The 26,898-nt window shown below is 36.9% G+C and overlaps 1 long non-coding RNA gene across 1 annotated transcript; it reads right to left on the bottom strand.

The window, feature by feature from the left end:
* Positions 1-1,222: 1,222 nt before the first annotated feature.
* On the bottom strand, positions 1,223-26,898 carry LOC132902794 (uncharacterized). The gene is made up of 3 exons (XR_009657244.1): positions 26,767-26,898; positions 6,975-7,095; positions 1,223-1,371 (listed from the first exon to the last, which is right to left on the bottom strand). It is a non-coding gene; the product is annotated as an uncharacterized LOC132902794 (long non-coding RNA).

Here is a 26,898-nt window from a genome sequence, read left to right as displayed (position 1 = left end):
ATTACTGTTTAATCAACATCATAACGTTTTTCTGCGTGTCTGTTTCGAGTTACTTTCTTCGACACGTTTAATTTTCAGTTTTTTAGTTCATTTTCGTGGGTCTTTTAGCTTCTTGCAAGATATAGCTTTATATATAGCTACACAATTTATTTGTGCCGTGTGGTTTCTGGCACTCTAGAATAGAACCTCTCCATATCTTTCACCTGTACGTCGTAAAAGGCGACTAAGGGATAGACTTATTTCTCTTGTAGGCGATGGGCTAGCAACCTGTTACTATAAAACTATATAACTAGCTATAAAGCCATTCACCGAACGTGGCCTTTCAGTATTTTCAAGACTGGCTCTGTCTACCCTGCAAGGTCTATAGACGTGACTAGATGTATGGTATGTATGTAAATTATTTATGAAAAAATCATTAATTTCTTTGACTACTCGTATTAATTTTACTTAAAGGTAATACGAAAGGCAATAAGATAAAAATAATACAAAATTAATAAAAATACGAAAGTAGTGTTAGGAGTAGAAAGTAGCGTTTCGTACACTACACTACCTAAGTGGTAAGATTTATTTTCTCGGGACAACTTATCAGAACCAGCTATTTCGCTGCACCACAACTCAGACGCGCCACATTTTCTCATCAGTTGCGGCGCTATGTAATGGCTCCATAATATCTCGCAATACATCGCTATTATCAGTAACAAAGATTACGATGATGGAGTAGCGGTGACGGTAAGGAACAACATTCAGTGCTTAAAGTGACAGGAGTGACTACAAATGAATCCTCTTCGTAGGGTTCGTATTGGATGCCTTCTTGGCTAACAGCGTGACGCGAGGCACTTTGAAGAGTGCCGAAGTGGCTTTGTTAATTGGAGAAGCCAACCTGTATGAATCGTGGTAATTGCCGGGATGTCCAGGTCGACGTTTATTCCTTCAAGAAATAAAGCATAAAAAATAATATACTTACGTAACTCAGAAAAAGTAGTTTTTACGTAGGTTACTTTTTCACAAGCGTTAGAAATGAATGATGGGAAACAGGTTATTGCTGGAAAAAGGGAACGTGAAATAAGATTTAATTTTTTAAAGGCCCGATATGTTGAAGTTATTACCGTGCGTCAGTATTGACGTATCTTTACTTGTAGGAAAATAATACTCAGATTTGTGTGCGTATTTATAGAATGCTTATAATGATTTCTTGAAATTGAAGTTACAAAATTGAGCCAATCTTTTTGTCAGTCACATTAAAGTACGCTAATCTCCTGGTGATTCCCTCTCCTGCATTCATCAGTTCCCTCGTAAAACTGACGTGTTCGTCAGACGTCCTGGACGCCGGCCAACTCGTCCGCAGATAATGGAGTGTTTTCTACTTTGTTACTGCCAACACAATTTTAATGACATTAGCGTCACGTTTCCTTTCATCACTTTAGACTAGCTCTACCGGGGGCTTCGCTCCGTTGAGAATTTCCAAAGAAATCCTTAGCATTGCCTCGGCCACGGCAGCCTTAGCTCAAGCACAATAGTAATGAAGCATTTGGCACACACAATTTTTATTACGCTGTTTCTTTTCTGCACTGTTACATGTCTGTCTGTACCTATTTGTAGATATTTTTCAGAAACCTACAATCTTTGGCATTAACGGAGCAATATATCGGTAATGTTGCCAGTAACTTTCCATGTTTATTGTGCAGAATCGGCTAGTACCGCTATGAATACTAAAAGATTCAGCATTATTGCTTCCAGCACGCATCGACATTGCTGGGCGGGGAGGAGGGGTGGGCAGGAGACGATTATAGTCGTTTCCGTTGTTGACATTCGCCTAAAATGGTGATTTTGACATGAACGCATTATCTAGTCTACAGTGCCCGGAACATCGATGGAACTAAAATGGTGCTGGTTTCTTACGAGTCAGCATTAGTTAGTCGCGAGCTCTCGGGTAGCTGACAGCTACCTGTACCTCTCCCTGATAGATAGACACCTGCTAATGTGCCCTTCAGGTAGGTCAAGTCACAACTATGACGTAAGATGAGAATTAATCCTATGTATATATATATAAAATTCCCGTGTCACAATCCCGTACTCCTCCGAAACGGCTTGACTGATACTCATGTTTTGTGAGCCTATTGAGTAGGTCTGAGAATCGGCCAACATCTAGGTATTTTTCATACCCCTTAGTGATAAGAGTGGTCCACCTTACTTAAAAATTATTTATATGGCAAAATAACCTTTGCCGGGACAGCTAGGTTTTATTATAAATTCAGATTGCGGGAAAATAAGATTCTTTGAGACGCACTTACATATCTATGATATTTTTTATTACGATAGGATACTTAAAAAAAATTATAACATGTCAATTTTAAATTCGTGAGTCTTGTCACTGTTTAGGAGACTCGGCACATCGTTACAAAATAGAAGTGGGCCAGGTCAGTGTTAGACCTGACCTGGCATATTTAGAACTTCAAAAGTAGACAGAACCTGGGTTATATAACTTAGTTAAGCTAACTTTTTGAAATTAATGGCAGACCGCCGACGCGGAGCGGGACACCGCTGTGCCGGGGCTATCATTTTATTAACCAGAAAGCCAACTCCAGCCGACGTTATGCAATCGTTTAACTATTTGGTAGTCCTAGTTTTATCTTAAAAAATAACGGTACTTTTAGCACGTATGAAAAATTGTTGTCGTCCATCCATTACCCACACGACAATAAATCCAAAATTTCAAGTCAGTAAGTCATTAAATTCCAAAGTTAAGCGAAAACAAAGTTTCGTATTTATGACACTCATTAACTCAATGACAAAAACAATAGAAATTAGACGATAATGAACTATCCTTTGAATAGACTTTAAATGCATATTCCCTTGTAAGCAACATTAATTGCCTTTCAATAGTCTTAGTTTCGGCCAACACATAAAATATGCAAACATAAATTTCGACAAAGACCTCGGTAGTTTTTCACAAAATTAAGTGTCAATCAAATACCTACCTATTAATAAATATAAATAAAATCTTTATTTCTGTACCATGGTTTACATGAGCATATTTGTGACCGGGATCTCCTTTTAAGTAAGTAATTACCTGTGTTAGGAGATCCCGCTCTTCAGTAACAATTAGTGTAGATAAGTACATTTAACATTTTATTTTATTGTAGTAACAAGTATTACAATAAACAAATACACAACCAACAACACAAAACATTACCCATACATAGTTTAGGTACTGTATAATGCACTGGTGTACTGTGTGTGTAGTAAAATACAAGTTATAATTATAATTGTAAACATAGGGATTCAACTTCGTCGTAATCTAGCGATTTTAAATATGTAGTCAGAATGTTTTTAGTAATATATTTAGTATGTGGATAAAAGTTTAGCATTTTGTTTAATCTATTATACAATAGTGCCGATTGTCGCGCATATTGTCTTCCTGCAAATTGAGTTTTAACAACAGGCAGCGGCACAACCATATGATTCCGTCGTTTTCGTAACACATTTGGATCAAATACAGTAGTCCCATGAAACCTTAGAACGATATTCAAAATATACAACCCTCGAACCGTAAGGAGATCACAGATCTCGTATAGACAGGATGTAGAAAAGGTATACGGCTTAAAGCGCATAACTTTCAACAACGCTCTCTGGGACCTTTCCAACTCCAACATTTTAATTTTGGTGGCACCACCCCATACAGGGATGCAATATACTATAATGGATTGGGCAAGTGATAGATATATTTGTTTTAATAATTTATAGTTTATACCTATTATTAATATTAAATGACCTACGTACCTTAAGCAACTTGTTAAATGAGACAGTGAGCATTAAGGCTATGAAGACAGTTGAATGAGTTCATTTTATTTTATTTCGGGTCACGTGTTGGACAATAAGACACGTAAGCGTTTTGAAACATAAAATCAATAATACCTTCTTTTTCAGAAAAATTTAACATTTTTATTTGCTAGCCTGACTGCGTGGTTCCAGGCGCCGCCAACATTCGTAGCATGATAGTGACCGTAGACGTGTCGTAGCTGCTATGCCGTAGCGCTTTGTTGTGTACTACATGTGACTACAATCACTTTTTAATTTGATTACAAAATGCGATATACAGTTACAGATTACTAACACAAAGCTGTTGATTACATTTTGTTCAGATTACTTATTGTTGTGGCGCTCGATTTAAAATTGTATCACATCGCGCCGGGAACTAGCGGAACAAGCTAACGTCTTATTTAACGCGACACATACAAAAGCGGGAACTGACTCGACGGACCAACTTTCAGCACTTTATTTTTTTACTATTGATATTTATTACGCTCGTGTCAGTCGATTGTTGAACTCTGTGTTGTACAATTTTTGCGTTTTATATTTTTATGTCTGTTATAATTGTATTTTTTATTATCTTATTTGTGAAATGTTGTGTTAATTTCTATCTAATGTCGATAGACATTAAATTAACCAACACGACTTACTATGGTAAGTCGTGTTGGTTATGACATGTGTTATGACTAATGTGACCATTTTTTTTTGCGTCAGAGCGGGACACTTACGGAATTTTGTACATAAATAAATAAAATAAATAAAAAAATATACTATATAGGTACTAGTTATATATAATTATCTATACATATAATAAAAAAGTAAAAATATTTTGTCTGTACATTTAGTATTTTTGACTGACTGTTCTCGTCAGCGAGATTTGAGTGCAATGTTGATATAAAATAAGTATAAAAACTTGCTTTGTATGTAAAGCGGGACATTTTGGCTCTCGCTGGGGACAGCGGGACAGACAGCCTGAAAGCGGGACAATCCCGCCGAGAGCGGGACGTATGGTCACTTTAGTTATGACACAATGTACTATTCGTGAAAATAAAGTACTTTCTAAAAAAAAGTTTTGCAGCACTGGGAAACTAACCCAAATAAGACAACCAGCCTGCCAGTACGCAATATGTGTTTAGCTTATCTAGGTACATATTTTATTGGTATAATATTAAGTCTGGACGGTTATATTGTGAGACTGGACCCTCGCCGGCACGATCCATTCGCAGTAATGCAGCATAAATATGTATACTCGGGCGCGGACTCGCCAAATGCAGAAAGCTGTCCCCAGCGCTACACGCGCGGCGTTCTCGGAGGCTCTGTGCTGAGCTGCACAAACCGCAGCGGATCCATCGATTGATTTTATTATATTGCCATTTGAATGTATTTGTATTTGTACTGAAGTTAAGTTAAACTAACTTTAAATAAAGTATGGTAAATAGCAGAGCACTTAATACGACATCTGTTATTTCATTTAAATTTTTCATCTCGTGGCTTTATTTAAAATTGTATTGTTTTACCAACAAGAAGACGTATCAATATTATCTTAATTTCAGCAGATCTCTAAATTATTAGGTAACTAAGCTTGTCGTGTGATTTCATAGCTTTCATGTCCAAAAAATGTCCCGGTTTCGGTTAAAATTCCCGACATTCTCTGTTAATGCTACTCTACCCTACGCTCATACACTCTACTACCTTGATGCCCACTTTCAGGATTCAGTCACTCAATTATTCGTAACGGAAAAGTTACAAAGTATTTTTAAAACATTTTATTTCGACTATGAAAATGTATCAAATATACCTTCCCAGATCAATAAAAATCAATCCAACATACTTCATTTCAACATGAGGTAAGTAACACAGCTAAATGGATACCTATTACACAGATAATAATGCGTGCAAACTGAGAAAACGGGAAAAGATAAGAGAATTATCTGAAAGCGGCTTAGCGGCGAGGCTGCAGCTCGGCATCGTGAGCTGTTGCTACATCCGAGTAAGTCGTGCAGATCAATACCTACATCCTTTCAGTAGGTAAGTTCACAGTAATGTTTCAAAGTGGCGCGTCACACACGTATAGTTAGCATACAAAGAAAAAGGTCGGAATGAGTTAACACGGCGGGCCGCGGGTAAACACATGTATAATGGATCAGCGCGCTCGCCACATGACGGCCGCATTAGCATGCGCTGTATAATGCGCGCGCACGTTTGAGCGATATGGATGTGGTGGACACCATAGAAATCGAAGTAATATAACTACTACGTGCATTCTGTTTCTATGGGCCATAGAGACTGAGAACCCTTTCTAGAATCAATCTGGAGAGGGCCAATTAGCCCTGAGTGGCTTCGTTGTGAAGCACGAATTGTGTTCTAAAATTTAAGAAATAAATTACTAGATTTAAATGCTATCGACAAAAAGCGACGAATATATAAGTATAATGGGCAAAGGCTAACCCTATGTCCTTCTCCAGACTCTTAATTATACGTGGGTATTTCAAGAAGATTAATTCAGAAGATAACTCGTGAAGAGGTAACGAACAAACAAACAAAATACTTCTTTTCACATTTATAATATTAGTTGGGATTTTGATATATGTACTATTTGGGATTTTGATGTATGTATGATTTTGTTATTCGCCTAAAGGGAACATATGACTAAAGACACAGTTCAAAATCTATGATCAAGTTTCGTTAAAACAAGAACAATGTTTCGGTAGATTGGCGGGCGGAAGGGCCTGATTGGACCACATTAAACTGTAACATGACCCTCACAATCAGGGCTGATCGGGCCGGCTCCCCTGGGCAGGGCACGGTACATACAGTACACTAATAAGCGATTCAATTTGTATGTTCACACTGGTCGAATTGGCTGTAAATAAAGTGAACATTCAAAAGTGGTCTTTATTCGCGAGACGCTGTCAAATGAAGAAGTCACGTTTCCAGACAATGGTAGGAGAGACAGTAGCAAAGAAAAGGAAAAGCGGTATTCTAAGATTTTTGTTACTGTATTAAGACGGAAATAAACTACAGGCCCTATGTATCAATATGTAACGACCCAAACGAAAGATTCTGTTTTGGGGGTTTGGTTTTGTATTTCTAGATACCTGTCGAGCGGACTCGCCCGTCAGCTCGTCCTCTGCACTTACCAACATGATACTCTAGATACACACCGTCTAGCTCCTGTAGTTTCCTGTTCCCACGCAGCGCGGCGCTGCCCGCCCCGCACATGTCGGCCGCGATGAGTACCCGCCAGTGCGACAGATGGCGTGCCTGGCGACATAGCTAGCTTACCTAAAAGTACAATAAACTTATTTTATCAGATAATATTTTTTGACGATATACATATACATTCTAAAAGTTGACCGTCGTGTTAGAATGTGCCCGAATAATAAGCGCAGTGCTCATGGTGGCACTGGTTAAAATCTACCTCGGCCATTGACCACGCAACTAGGAATGAAGCCAAAATAATGATGATACCTATACATCTACATAGCAACAGTCCTTTATCGTTTCGATTTCTATGAGTGACTAACGACACATTTAACCATTCTCGACATCACCATTTATAAATGTTATTATGAAATTAAATACATGGAGAAGCAAGGTTCACACAAGATGGTCTCGTTACAAAGCCTGCTGACAATAATACTCCGAATTTTATTTGATACGAATGTTTGGGTGAAACTGTCAGTATTTATGAGTGTTGGGGATGACCAAGGAGATTGTTTCGAAATATTTCTTTATTTTTTATGTCATTTTTTGAATAGTGTTTTTTTGTGTGTTCTTGTTTGTCAGTGGAAGAAAAGACCGTATTTTGCAATCTTCCGTATTTTATTTATTCCTGCCGCTAATTAGGGGCATTTTTGGGAACAGGGAGAGCTGCAGGGTCTACCGGGCAAACCGATCCATAACATAAGTGGCGACCGTGACTTAAAAAAAAATGGATCGCCTTCTTGCGAACAGGAAAATAACAAGGAGGAGGTTCACATTGGTAAAAAACAAAATTCTAAATTTTTTGCAATCTGATGATTCTGATAGAGCAATTCCGGAGTTCAATAAATTAAAAGAATTATTCGCAGAGTTGTCTGAGTTACAGAATAAAATTATGTCCGTCTGGCTTGACGCGCCAGAGCGCGATGAAAATTTTTTCGAATACGACATGGAGTCGGACGACGCGTACTCAAGTGAGTTCCATCAGATCAAGTATAAAATTGAACAATTATGCAAGAAAAATGAGTGTGAGCATCAATCCGTGACTGGATCGGCATCTGGCTCTAAAAAAGGAGGTAGACTTAAGCTTCCAAAATTAGAATTACCAAAGTTTGATGGAACGGTGAAGAAATGGTTGCAATTTTGGACGCAATTTCAAAAAATTCATTTGGATGAAGAGTTGGATGACAGCGATAAATTCCAATATTTGATACAAAGTATCGAAAAAGGATGCAGTGCTAGAGATTTGGTAGAGAGTTTCCCTCCATCGGCTCCGAATTACCCGAAAGCTATTCAGCAACTGAAAGAGAGATTTGGAAAAGATGATATTATCATTCAATACTATGTGAGAGAGCTTTTAAAATTAGTGTCGTCCAAAGGAAAGGGAATATCATTGCGATCATTATATGACCAACTAATGACCCAAATTTTATCTTTAGAAACATTGGGCGTGACTCAAGATAAGTACGCAGCATTTCTTTACCCTATGGTAGAATCAACACTACCTGATGACATCATCAGAGCTTGGAATCGATCTCTTTTGAATGCTTTAGGTGACAATGAATTGACCAAAATTTTAGATTTTTTGAAAAAGGAAGTTGAATCGGAAGAACGAATATACATGGCAAAAGGTAATTTAAATAATTCTGATACCGTGCCATCAGCCTTTTTCCTCACTGTTGCTAGTGAAGCCGAAAAGGTTAAATCACGTTTTCAGAGAGAGAAAGATAATGTAGAGTGTGTTTGGTGTGGAAAAACTACACACAGTAGCTCTGAATGCAGAGTACCTATAAAGATGAATATAGAGAATAAGAAAGAATTCCTAAACAAAAAGAAGGCATGTCATATTTGTCTCAAAATGGGTCACTTCGCAAGAAGATGCAGGAAGTTTCCGAAATGTGTGGTGTGTGAAAAACGGCACTATCCCATAATGTGCACATCGATAAACAAAGAAAACACCAAAGCCCAAGACCAAAGCACTCTACTGAATACGGCGTCAAATACAACAGTCTTGCTTCAGACGAGTAAGTTTGACATCTGCAATGATAACATGGTAATAAGAGAACTATTGGATTCAGGAGCTCAGCTATCGTTAATAACAACAGATGCAGTGAAACTGATTGGCGCAAAACCAGTACTTAAGATAATACCGGGTTCTGACAATGAGGGTAGAGTAGCGTCTCGAAGAGTTAGATTAAGGCCGTTACAACGTCTGTATCCTCCGGAGGTTTCACAAGCCCAGAACTTTATGTCACCAGCAAAGAATGACAAAGAGTTAAAGAAAAAGTTCGAGCCTTGCCCTTATAAACAACAAACCACACGCTCAGGCCGTCTAGTGAGGGTACCATCTAGATTTATTGTTTAAATCATAATTGTTGATGACCATCAAGGCGCGGGGAGTATGTATGTTGTTTAAGTCATAATTTTTGATGCTCCTTCGACCATCAAGGCGGGGAGTATGTTGGGGATGACCAAGGAGATTGTTTCGAAATATTTCTTTATTTTTTATGTCATTTTTTGAATAGTGTTTTTTTGTGTGTTCTTGTTTGTCAGTGGAAGAAAAGACCGTATTTTGCAATCTTCCGTATTTTATTTATTCCTGCCGCTAATTAGGGGCATTTTTGGGAACAGGGAGAGCTGCAGGGTCTACCGGGCAAACCGATCCATAACAATGAGTTTAGTCTACGCTACACGCTACTGAAATAGCTGTTAATATACAACATAATATACAAAAGCAAACGATCTCATTTAACTCACTAGAAGTTTCTGAAGTTCTATTTGGATATAAAAAGTTTATAAAACATCGGCTCACGTCGGGGTCGCCACTGTAGCGGAAGCGATTATTCGGGCTCACCCGTCACCAAAGTGAAGATCCCGCCATATTGGATGATTCCTGGGGAACCGCGGCTCCGACGATTTTGTGTTGGAGGTTATATATAAATGCTCCAATCTGTGAAATCTTTGCTTGCGCGATTTAGACTCTTCCTTGTTAATGACTGATAGCTCGTGATTGGCTGTTGTGACTTGTAGTATAGAGAGGCCACTATTCTATTCAAACACATTTCCTGAATCACTTAGTGAAATAAAATGAAAAACAGTAAAAGATAAAATAGAACTAGTTCAACCTCATCGTCATTACCATTAATAAGACCAAAAAAAATGGGACTTCTCTTTAAAGTAGGTAAAACTAGTAGTTTTGTATGTGGTGGTAATGGTCGCGATGCTCCGAGCCAAAGCCCAAATGAGGCTATTTAGTTCCTGCCTTTGACTGCGGCCATGCAATAATTATGTTCTAAATCTTACTTATCTTAAAACCTACTCGAACGTTCGAGTAAAACCAGAATGCGGTTCAAGTTTCACCCATTGCCGTTTTACTTAGATTTTATTTCAAAGCTCACCTTAACATGAAGAAATGTAACTTGAATTAGACTTAAGTGCGGGAAGATGAAACTGAGCTGCCGACCAGCACCGGGGGATAGCTTGTGAAGCTATCTCTACTCGGACGAAAGTCTAGAATTTTAGTACTTTCACGAAATACTTCTTCTCACTTAGGTAGTTTGAGGAATAATTCCCCTCTTGTTCATTTCGTTTTAGTATCAGTTCAAATTTCATTCATAAGAATTATGTTATTACTTAATTAACTATTTACTTTATACCTTAATAGTATCGTGCACGTATGATGAAATGTTATCCTGTCGTTTGACAAATACAATATTGCTATAAGTAGTTATTCTGTTGATAAATTTCACCTTGCCTTTGTAAGTTTACACGAGCTGCAAGCTAGAGTAGAAAACACAATCAATAAGACTGTAAGCCTTTCACGTTTACAAAGTTTCCTTTGCAGCAACTTGGGACTGCTTCCTATTTACGATACACGAGTCAGATTGAAATACAGATTCGAGATAAATCTGCTCAACTCTATACTTACATCAGTTTAAAACGAAAGTTTGTTCGTTTATTCACTCAATGTTATTATGTTTGAAGAAATTATTAATAGTTCTATCGAGTTGAAACGTGAACTCACGGAATGTGTTCGTGTTAGCGTCAGAAAGCAAACAATTGAGTTGGACGTTGATGGCGGAGTTCAACACGTCCAAGTCACGGGCTCACAGTTCGACGTTCAGTTGGCGGACTGGGACTGTCGCGCTCACGCCAACCGCGCTTACAAGCTTAGTTTAGTTCAGACCTGGATTGATATCCTGGATCCTGGATAAATATGTAAATTAAGTTTGGTCTCCCGGGTTTCATGTCTTCTACATATATCTCTGCTGTTCATTTTCTAGTCTATTCATATTTTAGTACTTATATAGTTCGAGGATTCTTCTTGAAATAGACGCAAATTCTTCAAAAGCCCTTGTTGTTTCATTCAATGATGACAACAGTGACAACTAAGCTATATAAAAAACCTATAAAACATACTTGTACATAGATATATAAAATTCAAAATCATCAATGGACTTATAACCGAAATTTAGAGGAAAATATAACTGAAACCTAAACTTTACAGCCATATTTGTGCCACTTTTACACTTTAATTTGTGTAAATGTATCGGAAATAGCCCAGCCCTTTGAATGTATTTTTATTCGTTTGAATGAAAATCAGTGGTTCCCCTTTGGCCTGCATTGTGCGCCAACGCAGGTCACCTCGCGCCCCGAGGCACCTGAACCGCGCCTGAACGAGCCACCGAGCCCCATCTGTCTTCATTACAAGTGATTGCCTGACGCACCCTGCTGCCACACCACACATCTACGGATATTAAGATAGGGAGAGCATAGGCGGAGAACTTAACGAGAGCTAAATTAAGCAACTCTTCATACTGATGTTTAGTTTAGAATTTAGTATGCGAAAATCTGGCTGTCAATCCATCAGTCTATTTGACTGTTACACTTTCAAAAGGAAACGGAATGGATTCATAAAATTTAAAATGGCAGCAGATGAAAACACGAGGGCAAATCAGAGTGTGAATACAGTGGAATCCGGTTATAACGACGGTCAAGGGACCAGTGATATTACGTCGTAATAACCGGAAGTCGTACTAAACAATCATTTTTTTTTTAATAATCATATACAAAATTTATGTACATACGTATTAATACGTATTAAGGTGACTAACAGACAAAAAAAAACATTGAATTAAAAATATTTATTTATTTCACATATAATAATATGCATACATATACGGTACATTTTAGTACGCGCACTCACTTGTCACCCGCAAATTAGGAAATGTAACATAAACAAAACAGACAGTCCGCGATGCATGGGCTAGGTAGGTGCGCGGGGCGGGGATAGCTTCTATTATGTATCTATAACTTAGATTTGTTTGTAAACACGTCGACGCACGTCGTTATAACCGGACTATGTGCGTTGAATTCCGTCGTTAAAAGCGGTCGGTCGTTATAAGCGGAGTCGTAATAAACGAATGTACTTTCATAGTGGCTCGATACGAAACCAAACATATGTCTATAGTTGCGTCGCTAAAAACGGTTGGTTGTTATATGCGAAGTCGTACTAAACGGATTCTACTGTACTTGATAGGAAAACTGATCATAAAATATTGGAACATCTATGGCGCACTCCATCAAAATGTATCTGAGTTTATGCTAGTTAAAGACAATGGCAAAAAGAAAACATTCCATTTACCTGAATTTATTCATATAAAACAAATGGCTTTACTTATTAAACAAAAGGGTTGGTTATCTTATCCAAAGAGACTTTCATAGACTTTACAAGTCATTCATATAATTAATGATCGTAATTACTCACTCATAGGTCAACCGAAGACGATTAACTCTTATAACGTAAGTACAACTACTTATTACAAAAAATCTGGCGACGTTAGGACACAGAGTTGCACTATCGGTGTGTGAGGCTTCCGCCGACTGCGCCCACTTTTAACTGGACCCACAGGCGCAGTCGCCGGATTATAAAATATTAATTTTTTTCTTCCGCTAACTGCGCCCACTTTTGGTTTGCTTGGGAAATCTATTCCAAGTACAGTTATAAGAAAAAGCGTTTGTAATGAAAGAGTTTTTTTGAGAAAATCATTTATATTTACAGATATTCATATGACTGAAAATTAACATTAAAATCAACAAATCTCAAATAAAGAAACATTTATGAATAAGAAGAGGACATAATATAAATAAAACAAAATACTAACTTCGTCACTATAAATACAAAACTTACTGAGTACCTATAAACGTTAACTGAAAAAACCTTTCATTGTTTAACCAATGTTAAAATGACACAATCATAAATTAAAGTTGTATTATATAATTATAAAATATCTATCTGAGAAGACAGAATCCTTTTTTATTTAAAACCAAATAACACAGTTACATTACTTTTCTCATTATAACAATATTTGCTTTGCGTTTTTTATAAATTTTAGTAAGTGAGAAAATCAGTCTTTCTTAATCAATAATCAACTTTATATAAAAGTATCTATATCTAAACATAAAAATAATATCACAATCATTCATTATTTTTATACGTTAACAATCAACATAAATGTAAAAATATATATATAAAAACAATTTTTTAAAAGCAAATCAGTCTTCTCTAAATAATAATCAAATTATTAGCAATATAATAAGGCTATGTCTTAATTCTAAAATAATAATAAAAAGTAATCTCCAATAAATAAATCCTATCAACAGTTTGTTAGTTTTTCTAAGCAAAATCCTACACATACATGACCAGATATTAATTCGTTAATAACACCATCAATTTTTATTTTTCTTTCAATTGTTGATTGTTTCATCTTTGAAATTTGGATAAGGGGTTTACTTAATGCTACTGAATAATACCTTACATCCTTTTGAAGTCCTTCTAATAACTGGGCAATATTAGGCTTTTGTTTTACATATTTTCTTATGCGGCTATTCCATTGTTCTACTGCATTGTTGGTTTTATGCGGTTCTTGACATGTGTTCCAGGTATTTGCAAGAGCTGAATTTTCGAACCATGTTCTGACAAAATAGTCATTAAATTTTACAACTTCTACACTGTTCGGTGACTCCTCCATAATATAGAGCCAGCCTTCATCGACTAAGTTTGGGGGGAGATGTGATAGGGCAACACAAAGCTTAACATGTGCTCTTCCTAAGGGAGTTTTACTGACGTTCAATTCTTTTGCTTTACGCCATAAGCTGCGAGTGAAATGAAAGTAACAACCTTGTATTTTTAATCCTGGGAAAACATTTCGTAATGCCGTCATTGCTGCAACTTCAAAGTCCATGGTGATTACAGACGGCTTCCACTCTGGAACTTGACTTTTTATCATTTCAAAAAGCAGCTCATAAGTGGCCATCTTCTTATCGGGTAGAAGTGAATATGCAACTGGAACAATATTCACGTAGTTTTCATTACTTCCTAAATCTGCATGGAGTGTATAAAGTTGGTAGAAACTCTTGACACAGATTTTAAATGTTCCGTCAATAAAAAACCGTGTAGCTGTTTTAATATATTTAATCATATCCGGGCTAGCGAACACTAAAATCCGCTTAGTTCCTTGTTTATAATCCGCTAACACAAAATTTTCATATTTCTTAGGTACTTCCATATCAACGGCTTTGTGATAGGTGAGTTTTTTTGCACTTACAGACTTGTTTCTCAACTTGTATAGCCGTTTTTCAATATTATGAAAAACTGGAAGAGGTTGGACCAAATCCAGTCCCTTGTCTCTGAGAATGTTCATGTTATTTTCAAACACCTGGGGGCTTAGACAAAGTAACATTTTGAAAACGATGACGAAGTTCGGCAATAAAAAAATGTATGGGATGACATAAGCCTTCGCTAAATCACGTGATCGATCGAGATCGATAACAAAATTGGTAGACAATGTTTACATTCATGTCGAAAACGAAGCGAAATCTTCAATTAGCGAATTGTTTATTCGCCTATTTCAATACAAATGCGTAGCCAAGCGGCACTTTTGACGTTCGCTTTCTCTTCGGGAGCGATCGTTCGATTCGACATGTGTTCGCCATAATAACGAAAGCTTGGGGGCTGTCGATATCGCTACAAAATGGCCGAAAATTACAGTCAGCTGTGATTTGTGTACAAGGGCTACGTTGCGTTAATACAGTTTTATTTATATAAAAATGCATTCTTTACGTTTATTGTGGGCTGCACATAATGAGAATACCTGGGTGAGGCGTCAAAGGCGATTTTCATCAAGAAGACATATGGAAACGATTGAAGATATGCCGGAATTGTTGTTTATACAACATAAATAGTAATATCCATGCTAAATTTTAAGTAAATCTATGCAGTACGTTATGATTTAACCCGGACTTATATACAGACAATAATTCTAAAATTATATTTTTGGGTTTGATATCGAATGCAGATCACGCCATAAGTATTCTTTAAAAAAATATTCAGTGTACTATCTTAACTTTTCTATTGTTTTTTATTATGTGTATAAATAGATACTCAAAAAACTAAAGTAGCTATTACACCCCATTTGTTTAGATATATACTTTAAAATTAGGATATTTGTAAATAAGTTTTATAAAAAATTGTTAAATTGACGTCTTTGTAGAAAAGGCTGCGGTGAAGTTTGTTGCGCCGCTTCTTCTTCACCTGCGCGTTGGAAGTCGGCGGTAGACTTAGTTATAAGTACATTTTTGACGTCAATAAGAGATGTATTGCATCCAATAGGTATTGAGAATAAAGATTTCATTTTCATTTCATTCATTTTCATTTTCATTCAATACTAAAACATATACAAAACTGCCTTATTTATGAGAATTTCAGAGCTAGATTTTATTAATTCACTATCAAAACGACATCCCAACAGCATGATCCACATATACTGGATCATCTTCTTGAGCAACAACTGCAGATGATTGAGAGGGTGCAGGTGCAGAAGATTGAGGTCTCTGAAAAAGTTATTATGTTGATATTTATTGATATTTATTGAATATGTATATACTTAATTAAATAGTATACTGTTTTATCTAATTATATATGTGTAATGGCTAAAATTTTTAATTTCTAATATTCAAGTACAGTATTTATTCAACAAGATTTACCTAGTTAGTATTGATTTTTAGCTAATAATTTTGTTACATGAGGTACTGGAAAATAAGGTTAATACATACACTAAATCCAAGCTCTTGTATAGTCTTGTCCTTCCACTGCTGTTGGGCCGATTATAGCCAGAACCCTTTTCTCCAAATGCGACAAGGATTTCTGGCTAGCCGGTCCACCTCCAGTCCCTCTGGCATGTTGCCGCAAGGTCAGACCTTTTTTCTTAGTCTTGGATTTTAAATCGGCCCATACCTTTTTGGAATTATCAGTCATAAGTATGCATACAACCACATAAGTTGAAAATTGGTAACTCCACTGGACCGAAAAATTCCTAACATCCCTGTTACATCTTCTTGCACATATGTGATAATAATATATGATATTCTAGGTCCTTGATTTGCACATCAAAGCAGATTGTAACTTGTGACTTTATCTATACCAGATCCACATCCAAATTGCTTGGCATGTAATATGTAGAAAAGATTATTAAATGTAACTAAATATCTGAATAATTTCCATAGAAAGAAATTATAATCACAAGGACTCTTCAAATACGGCTATTGGAATAGAATTGCTAGTCATTACTTACTTTTTTCCACTTGTCTGTTGTTTTGTTGACACCACCACCAACGGAATTTAATATATTAGTAAGATCAGACCATAATTGGTCTGACCGTACTCGACCTTGTGCCCCTGCAACAGGCCTAGCCAGGTCCCCATGACTGTAACATAAGCAACGGTTCAATACACAAATGCTTCATTGTTATTATCGCGTCATTGTTTACATTAGCGATTGAAGTGGTACCAAAGTTTTGTACGATTGAATCTAAAAGAAATGGAAATTAACTTGGATTTACCTACCTTTCCATATACTCCAGTAGAGTTGAGAGTTGTTCAGGACTTGCCCTTACCCTAGAATCCATTCTTTAACACTAAAAATAAAAAAATAACTATATTTATTTTGAACAGTTACAATCACAATGATTCTATTTAATTTTGAAGAAATCTACGTAAAAACTATGTAAAAACACTCTTAATAATTTAACACTATCAAAGTTTTGCTATAAGATTATTAAAAAGCGTCAAGAATTAATAATATCAATTAAAAACGACTCACCACACTCACAGTAAACACTCACTTAAACTTTAGAATAATCCCGCTTTGTTTGTTCCAATTTGAAACTGACAGCTAAATTTTCGGTACCATAGCCAATATTCGTTTGTTTATCGAACGATCCGTTCGACACAACGATCGCGACAATTGCGTTACATTGGCTAGGAAATGTTTATCGTTATCTCTAAGACGAAAAAGAACTTCGACATCGTTTCGTTAAGAAGCGATACTACATTGTCTAAGCCCCCTGATGCGTTGACACATTTAAATCCTTTTGTACTTCATTTGCGCAAATTCTCATTTGGTGTTTTATTTCACTGTTTGCAAAATCAGTGGGTCCATGACAGTGGTGAGATTCACGTAAAATATCATTATTTCTAGTTTTAAGCGCAGCAAAGCAGGATATATGTTTTTTAGCACATCGCCAAACTTTAGTGCCGTCTTTGTTTATTCTTTTTAATGTGTATTCATACCCTGCTCTACGCAAAAGCTGTTTGCCTCGTTGCGTAACGTCAATATGAAAACATGGTAATCCTCGAGAAGTTGAAGGGTGTTGTCCATCCATCTTGTTAGATCTAAAATAAAATGTTTACTTAAAATACATATTTTTAATGTGTTTTTATAGGAGTTTCAAACCATACCTTAATAGGGAACATACAACATTTTAGTTTTGTTTTCACTTTAAAGAATTCCATGTAAAATAGGTCATAAACTTATTGAAAAATTAAAACAATCAAATGTATCGTAAAAAATGCGGATTTTTTTTGAACGGACCCTTTAAATTATCGCGCCAACACGGCCTATAGTTCCGATGACGTCATTCCTGTTTGTCACTGGATGTGCTTGCCGTCGTTCACTTTCATAAATTGCAAATTTTCTCGACTTTCTACTTATTTTTTGTAATAATTTAAATGTTTTCATATTTCAATAAATACACTTAAAACTAACACATGTTTTCTTAAAAGTAGCCTCCTAGGCGATGATTAGTATAAATAAAGCAATAAAATAATTATGTTAGTACTCTAGGTTTAAGCTTCTCAAAAAATAGTTTCATTTTAAGTATGATTATACTTTTAAAACAACACATGTCCTAACTAATATCATTTTAAAACAACACAAGTCACATGTATTTTTAAAACCACACATGTCCATTTTTTGATTGAATTATTTACATCTACCTATTGATTATATTAGAAAAATTAATTTGCAGTCTGTTTAGTCATACAAACATTTTTGCTGTAGAAACTAGTATTTGAACAAAAATCGGTTCTTTCTCTTTCCTGTAAAATTGCAACCATAGGACATGTGTTTTTCTAAAATCACACGATTTAATTATTCAATTATCATAATAATTTTGAATTTGTAGGTAAATACTTACTTTTAACATGTAGGTATCAAGGGATTCACACATAATTCTCACAGCACAGCTCACTTAAATTAGTTCACTATTATTAACCGACGCAACCAAGACAAAATTTTGCAACTGCATGATGACCTGTGGCACACCTGACCTATTTGCACTATTACGACCCCCTCTTAACTTTAAACAGATAAGCTTCTTGAATGTAATTGGTCGAGCGGAAATCTCGGGCGTAAACAAAAGGACTAGATTCCTGGACACGCCGCGCCGGTCAGGTAGTGATTGAAATGTTGTTTATTTGTGTTACTAAATATGAATTTGTATTATGAATTACTTAATATGACTGTTGTTTTTAAAACTTAAATTCTATTGATTTCAGATTGATTTATCTATGTTAAATTTTGTCAATAACTCTTCCATATGACTATAAAATTAAATGATGTATTCAAATAACTCTTTCAAATACTTTTTCTCATAACTGTACTAGAATTCGATTTACACTATAGATTTTTAAGCATTCTAAAAGTGGGCGCAGTTAGCGGAAGAAAAAAAATAATATTTTATAATCCGGCGACTGCGCCTGTGGGTCCAGTTAAAAGTGGGCGCAGTCGGCGGAAGCCTCGGTGTGTCAGTGCCACGGCGCTCGGCGGCACGTCTGTCATTAAAATAAATTGGGCAAATTTTGCGCGGCGGTGTCCCCTTGTGCCACGTATGTAAATACGGCGTCATCCGCGCGGCGGCCCTGCGGATGTGCGGTATTACGCCGCTCCCATGTTATTACTGACAACCCTACTTTTCAACCCACCGCCACAGTCCAAAATCAACCTTATTTTAATTGCGCAGAGTACAATTTTTCGTTATCTTAAAACAGCAGTCGTGCGGTTAGATTTGCCTGCGGTTTGGATGCCGAATACGTTTAAAAGTAGACGCGGTATGAAATTGTCGGACCTGAGGCGAGCTGAGGGCACGATGTGGGCCTAAGTCACGTACTGAATTGCCACGGTTTAATACAAACTTGTTCCATTTACTTTATCTGGTCCTTCTTGCGTCATATTATTAAAATGAGCATTTTTTTTTCAGAACGCCGTTAAGTTAATAAATGTGCATTCTTTTCATAATTTGAAACGTAGAAAAAGTGTTGCCATATTTTTGGCATGTAAGAGTGTTGTATCAAATCATGTGCTTACACACTTATACTTATGACAAAATAAAGGTTAGAAAAAAAAATTAACATAGAAACATCAAACTTAACAAAAGTACTTAAACCCATCTTAAAATGCAAACAAAAACTTACAAGTCTCCACCGCACAGTACCGATCGAATTCACTTGTTTAAATATTGTGGCAATGATGTCAGCAGACTCAGCACCCCGAACACGAACGCCGCGTGACTAGCGGCCGCCGCAGGCTCGGCTTTTGATTAAAATAAAACAACCCTGTAATTTACTAGATGGAAAAACACTCTATCATAGAGTACAAGATTCATTTCAAAAGATTTAATCTAAGGTTGCAACGTTTTTACAAAAAACCTTTAAATAAAATAATCTTCCGTGAGCTTAATTTCATTAGTCTCCCAAGCGAGAATGAAATCCACAAGGGATCCTTTTTATTTTTTGCGTCGTCTCGAACTGGTATGACTCGATACAGATATTAAAAATACATTTTAAGTTTACAAAAAATGTTTTTATTTAAGCATGAAGAAGTTAAGGTAAAAGTACCATAAATCGACGATAAGTTTGTGCAGAATGCGAAATAAGTATGCAGGGAAGATAGCAAGTAGAGAAGATGCATGATTATATGTATGTAGTTCATGCTATTTTAAGTTGTCAGCCAGTATCCTCAAACACAACGTGTACTCAGTCAGTATGTTGCTGGTTATGCCTGGTAGGCTCCAACAATAGTTCTTGCAGTACAAATATCCCTAACAACTGCGGTCCCGGGGCCCGGGGCCCGGGGCGCGGGGCGCGCTCGTTGTATCATGCAAATTGGTGCATAAATCATCGCGGGCTTTAGTACCGCAACTAATGCCAGTAATTTCATAATCCTACTTGACAATTCCGAATAATTCAAGAGACCACACAAACATTTAAATTTTGATTTAACTCTCCGTTACTTTTATTTGCTTTGTTGTTATCATAACTGTACATTTAGAATGACGATACCGAAAGGTATAGACTTTTATTCTTCTGCCTTCTGGTGTAAATCTCGGCTACAGCCTCAACTCTGGAGAGGAGACCTTTAAACCGTTTAATAAGTACTACCTATGTGGTTCATACCTTCGCAGCTACATTAAGCAGTGCTAGAGAGTGTTGCCAATCTTAACGCGACAGAATCTATTTGGCTCGCAGAGGAAATGTGATTGCTTCAGCCCTCACGAGCGCTCCTTCAGCCAGCCTGAAGCCGTGCGGCCGCAAGTGGGGCGAGGCCGCGCCCCGCCCGGCGCGGCGTGGCGCGTGGCGGCCGCACAGTGCAGCACATTGCAACCGCAACCTTTTGCAACGTATCCGAATTCGCGTGCATGTCAGCGGTTTGCCTGCGGGCGGCATTAGGCAAATTGCGCACTACAGAAAAAAATATTAAATTTGGATTATTGAAATAGTTTGGTTCAATCTTTTTATTTGCCTTCAACTTAATCTGTGTGATTCGCCCCGTGAATATTAAAGTATCGTTAAAATTTGGTTGATCCAGTGCAAATTTGATATATTTTTTTATTCGAACACAGTATTCACTAACAACGACCACTTATTATAATTATTCAGTTAACTATTTATTACGCACTTATCAAAAAATTTAACATAACTATTTAATGACTATTTACGTGATTATAATAACAATTATTATCTAATGATCGTGAGCGTGGTAAGTACACTTAGTTTGAATCTCTGATAAAGTCGTCCGTGTGCTCAGCACCTTACACAGGTATATACGTAGTGTATATGTTGTGTTTCAGTTCTCGCGAGTGGCGAGCCGCTCCAAACATCTGCATGTGAGCGGCGTCACTCGCGGACCAGCTCCAGGGTCCCTCCGAAATATTAATTAACTTCTACCTGTGAATGTCGCAGAGTTTCTAAATACATCTTTTATATTCGAACGTTGTCCGGAACGAAACGTGCGGCTGTCGCATTTGTTTATGTTAGAAGGATAGGTCAAAGTAAATAGCGTTCCCTTGCCGTTGACCACGTAATCTAATCTTCCTGTAGTTAAATATTTGAGTTATTTAGCACTACGTAGTTTGCAAATCCCTTCTCAAAATTATCTATGTTGAAACAAAATTGCACATAGGTATATATTTCTGGCAGTTATTTTAATTCCAACTAATAGGTTTCCAGGGATTACTGGAGCGGTCGTAAGCTGGCTAAGAGGTGGGGGGAGGGGGTGGTGAGGTAACTGTGGCAGGCTTACTGGATGCCACCGGGAAGCCTGGCATGCTGTCAAGTCGATGCATTTCACAACGCTTCATAGAAAAGTAGGTACATTAAATCGCTTATCCATGCATTTTATTTTTATTCTTAGAATTTCTTACAGAATACTTAGAATTTATTAAACATTCTTTAATTAAAATTAATTTTAGACGTGAAGTAATAATATCAACTAATTTGCAAGTAAGTTTGCAGAAAAAGTTAGCATTATCTGTGAGGCAGGTTCCCTCAGCCCTATGGCTGGCACCGGCACAGATGTTTCTAAAAATTGCGTACATATGAAACCAAAGGGTTTTCTATATTTACAAACAATTGACCAAACATCGCAACAAATCCGGAAGGTTATTAGCAAACAGATTACGTGCAGCTATTAATAGCTGTTTGTGTTCTACCCAAATTAGCCTCCGCTGAAACCTGTTATTCTCAGTCCACAACTTTTCAGTAAATGCCAACTTTCCATTTCGAAACTGATTTGTGTTTCTATTGTTCCCTATTCCCGTTTTGGCAGTTTATTATAAAGTATTTTTGTAAGGTTTGATTTTCAGCGCCGGCTGTAAGAAAGGAAAACGAAATATACAATAGGTATTAAACCTACTTATATTATGATAGAGCCATAGGGTTTTTTATAAATACGAGTATATCTGCTCTGGTTACTATAAAATTGACAATTATTATTAAATTAAAATATCTAATCGTATTGCTTTTAATATCTTTTGCATATTTCGAATAGGAAGGCAATTATATTATATATAATTGAGACACTCTGAAAGAGAGTCCACCCGTGTGATTCGTAGGTTTAAACAAATATAAACCTATCACTACTTGAAGAAAGAAACTTATTTATATTGTTTATTAAACGCGGTTTGTTATATACAATAATGTAATTATTTTAAACATTTAGTTATTAACAAATCCACCTATGCACAGTAGGTGTAAGTATTTTAAGCATGCATTCATTTGAGGTAAAATTTTTGCAGTTTTGGTTAAAACTGATACTATGCTATAAGTGCTAATGAAAATATTTGCAATGCTATTTAAAGCCGAAAATAAGTGAGTGTGTATTAATAGTTAAAATGACACCGTCACGCACGATTCACATCATTGTATGAATTGGCATTCTGTCCTTGTATATTCTATACCCTTTATAAAGCGCCCCAGTCTTCTAGATTACATCTGTAGTATCGGGTTGCGCTGGCGCATTGTACAACTGATACTGTCCCGGCCACTGCGGCGCGAGCCGTCGGGAGCAACGTACTGAACATGCTGCAACTGAGCACTTTATGATGCGGAGCTGTTATGGCGAGAGTAACCGATGGTAATTACCTCATATATATGGTAAGAATACAAACGATCACATAAAGTCGTTATAGTCAAATCAAACTAATGAACTACATGAAATCTCTTCAACATTTAGTAACCTGACACAATTAATACGAGCAACTTTAAAATTACAAAGTGTACTTAATTAAACAAAGCACTTTCACAAAGTTACTCGCGAGCGTATCGATCAGCTATTTCCAAACGAGTATTTCGATGCGGCTTTTATGGAATCGTTGCCGTAAAACCAGAGAGCCATTTCAATTTTATTATTTCCTCGAAACAATCTTGGCTGCACTTTCCAACATAAATAATACATACAGCCTTCTCATTCCCGGAGGAAACAGGCCACATTTGGCTGCAAACGTTGGTAACTTGTCTACTTCATTTCACAAATAAATTTAGATCAAATTGTGGCGGCATTGAGAAAAAGTGTTGCGGATTTCATCGAGGTGTTGTAATAACTGTACCTACTCTACCGACGCGTAAAATGCGATTACCTTTGTTTGGATGGCGTTAATGCTGCTTACAAAATTTAAGCTCAAGCCAATAATAAATTGTCACTACGAGTAGAAACTAAAGATAAATTGTCATCTTGTGAAAACGAAAGTGAAGTCTTTTTATAAAAATACCGATATGAACTTTCTTTGAGGGAAAATATCCTCAATAAATAACATCAGGAAAACGAAATCATGTTCTGAATTCTATGATTAAGATACAAAATATAGATTTTTTTTCCGAACTGCTGCGACGCGACAGCCGCTAGCCGCGATCTGCAGATAACGCAGAAAGCGGCCCGCGGCGAGTGGGAACTTGCCCCGTCATTGTATTGTCTTACTTTATCTGAGCGACTGAGGATTACCGGACTTTTTATTGCAATTAATGTGCGAGGTTTAATAGAAGCCGAAACGATCGCGCCCGCATCTGAGTTGTTAAGATTTTATCGACGTTGTTAACGAGTCGAACACAGACATTGACTACGGCTAATGGCATAATGCTATTTCTTAGCTTTTAATGCAGTTGGATGGATGGTCGTTAGATAAATAATTGTTGAAAGCATCTTTCTTAGAAACTGTGTTAGGTTAGTGTAATAAGATGTGTCCCAAATCTATCTAGCCCTCAAAGGATTGGGTTTCTTTTATTTTACAGCCGCCACTCCGGGTGACACTAAAACTCCATCGGAACTAGTATTTATGATTATTAAGGTATTAATACGTTCGCCAAGATATGGGAATGGAATGAGAAAAATTTGCTAGTTGCTTATCTTTTGACATTTTAAAAGTCGGTCAAGGGATTGACCTAAAAAAATACTGGCTTGTGCTAATATTTTTTGAAATATTCGCTCTTTACTAAAACTAAACTTGCAAAAAATTTTGCAGTGAATAATATAAATAAACAAATTCGATCAAATAGAGATATGGGATAATTCTAGTCCAACTCGCATTGTGGTTGGATTTTTCATTAAAAGTAAGTTGACATCGTACAAGTTCTCACTCCTGTAGCCAGCAAGCACTCCCTGACATGACTAGAGATATGACTGTCGCTCACGACGGCCGACAGCTGATAAGAGGCTGCTGTTAGTGTGTAGACCGGGAGCTAGAGACGGGATTTTGTGGTTGAATAAATGTGGGATCGTTGTGTCGTTTCCGGCTGAGTAGAATAGAATTACACTATTTATGTCCGTGGGAGTTATAATAAATTATAAATAAATAAAAAAACTTATATTTTATATTTATTTATTGGATTTTTATATTTATTTATAAAAAATTATAAATAAATATAAAAATCCAAAAGCATGTTGTTGGCACTTATTTTGCCCAGTCAATTATCACGTACTTATAAGCAGTCTTATTGAAAGACTTTAAAATTTCCGAAAAATATTTAACGATAAGAGAGTGAATAAAGACCAAGCTTTGAAGGGACAGTATAAAGTGAAATAAATGCGAGGGAATAAATACATTATTGTTAACTACGTAAAATATTTCGATTGGTGGAAGTTTCACCTCTCTGTTATTTACTTGGAAACTTTACTTTGGTATTAATAATATTTGTCACAGCTCTCAGACCACGTGAGGAGTCCCTAAAATATCGCGGGCATCCATCGCAGTTACGTCACAAACATTTTCTCGCCGCCAATGCCGAGTTGTGCAAAACGACCCTCGTTTTTGCGGCTTTCCACCGGAGACCTAAATCGATCACTTTTTACGATTGTGGAATGTAAAAAGCGGCAATTTGGCCGCTGACCAGACCATAGACTTTGCAATGGATGGAACTGTCGCGCCAAAACATCAAATGGATGGATGCCAACATAACTAGCTAGGTAAATAAATCAACAAACTAAAAATTACGTAATCGAGTTCGCGATATAAACTCACGCGGTTATTATGATGAAGATGGCAGTCATAAACTCAATGCTAATCTTAATGCTAATAGATGTGTCATTAACGACGAAGCAGAAGGTATTGGTCTAAGTGTCGTGACCATTGTTAATGGTGCACACGTTATGAAGTCTATGGCAGAGTGGAGGCTGCGCCGGCGATGCGGAGCGGGCTAAAAAGCGGGAAGTGACTGCGGCCGTGCGTGGCGGATCGGCGCCCATTCAGTGCCGGCACTCGAACCGTGGACCGGCTCAGGCAGGGCGCGCCATTATAGTCACAATACTCTCCGGACATTGCTTCAGGCGCAGGAAGCGTGACTTCCATAATATTAAATGTTAATGCTAGAAACGTACATGATCATGAAAATTTTCCGTATAGTTGACTTCAATAAGTGATACCCAATTTTGATAATAAATCTATTTTATTATCTAGACTAGACTGTGAACTAATGCTTTTCTTCCAAATTGATTCCAGTTGCATTTAGTTCTTACATTAAAAAATAATATAAAACTTCAGTTCTTTTGTAAAAAAAATCATACACCCACAGCGTTATATAATTACAAACAAAAATTTGCATTTTTAGAACTTGATGAAGATTTTGGATTTATTAACAGTATATTTTAGCTATTTTTCATTCCGATAGCTCCCGATTAATTTGCATCTAGAAATAGTATTCGTATCTAGCGAGAGAACAAAGACAGATTTGCTAAAGTTTTAATAGAACAAGTAGAATTCTAGCGAATTCCAATTAAAGGGCGTGAACAGTTCGCTCAGCGTTTCTTTTATGGCGTCTCGTGAGAGCAGACACGTCCGGGGCAGGCCGGCAATAATGTCATCCGGATGGGAAGAGAGCCCGAGGCCGGTCGGAAAGCTGCCAGTAGCCTAGCACGCTCTGTCAGTGTGTTGGTGGCCACGGAGCTCGTAATACTATGGAGGACGCAGAATTGGACGGAAGTTGTACTGCAACAGTAGTGCATCCATAGTTACGCATTTACTTCACAATAGGGATTATGTCAAATTTCTTAGCCACATTGTTCACTGTACACTGAAGGTTATTATTGCATTTTCTATTAGTTTCGGTTACATTTCGCTTAGATACAGATTAATTTATTCAAAACCTACCTTTATGGGCACTTACTCCATTGGCTTTGCTCCTCCGTATACATACTTTGTAGTCTTGAAGAGTTGAGCGCTGTTTGCTCAGGCGCGACTCGTTCGCAAATAGACGCGTTCGTTATCCCGCTTTATCGCCAG

The sequence above is a fragment of the Amyelois transitella genome, chromosome 18 (assembly GCF_032362555.1).
Source record: "Amyelois transitella isolate CPQ chromosome 18, ilAmyTran1.1, whole genome shotgun sequence".
Lineage (NCBI taxonomy): Eukaryota > Metazoa > Arthropoda > Insecta > Lepidoptera > Pyralidae > Amyelois > Amyelois transitella.
Note: the sequence above shows the minus strand (reverse complement) of the source record. Positions and strands in the feature narration are given on the sequence as shown.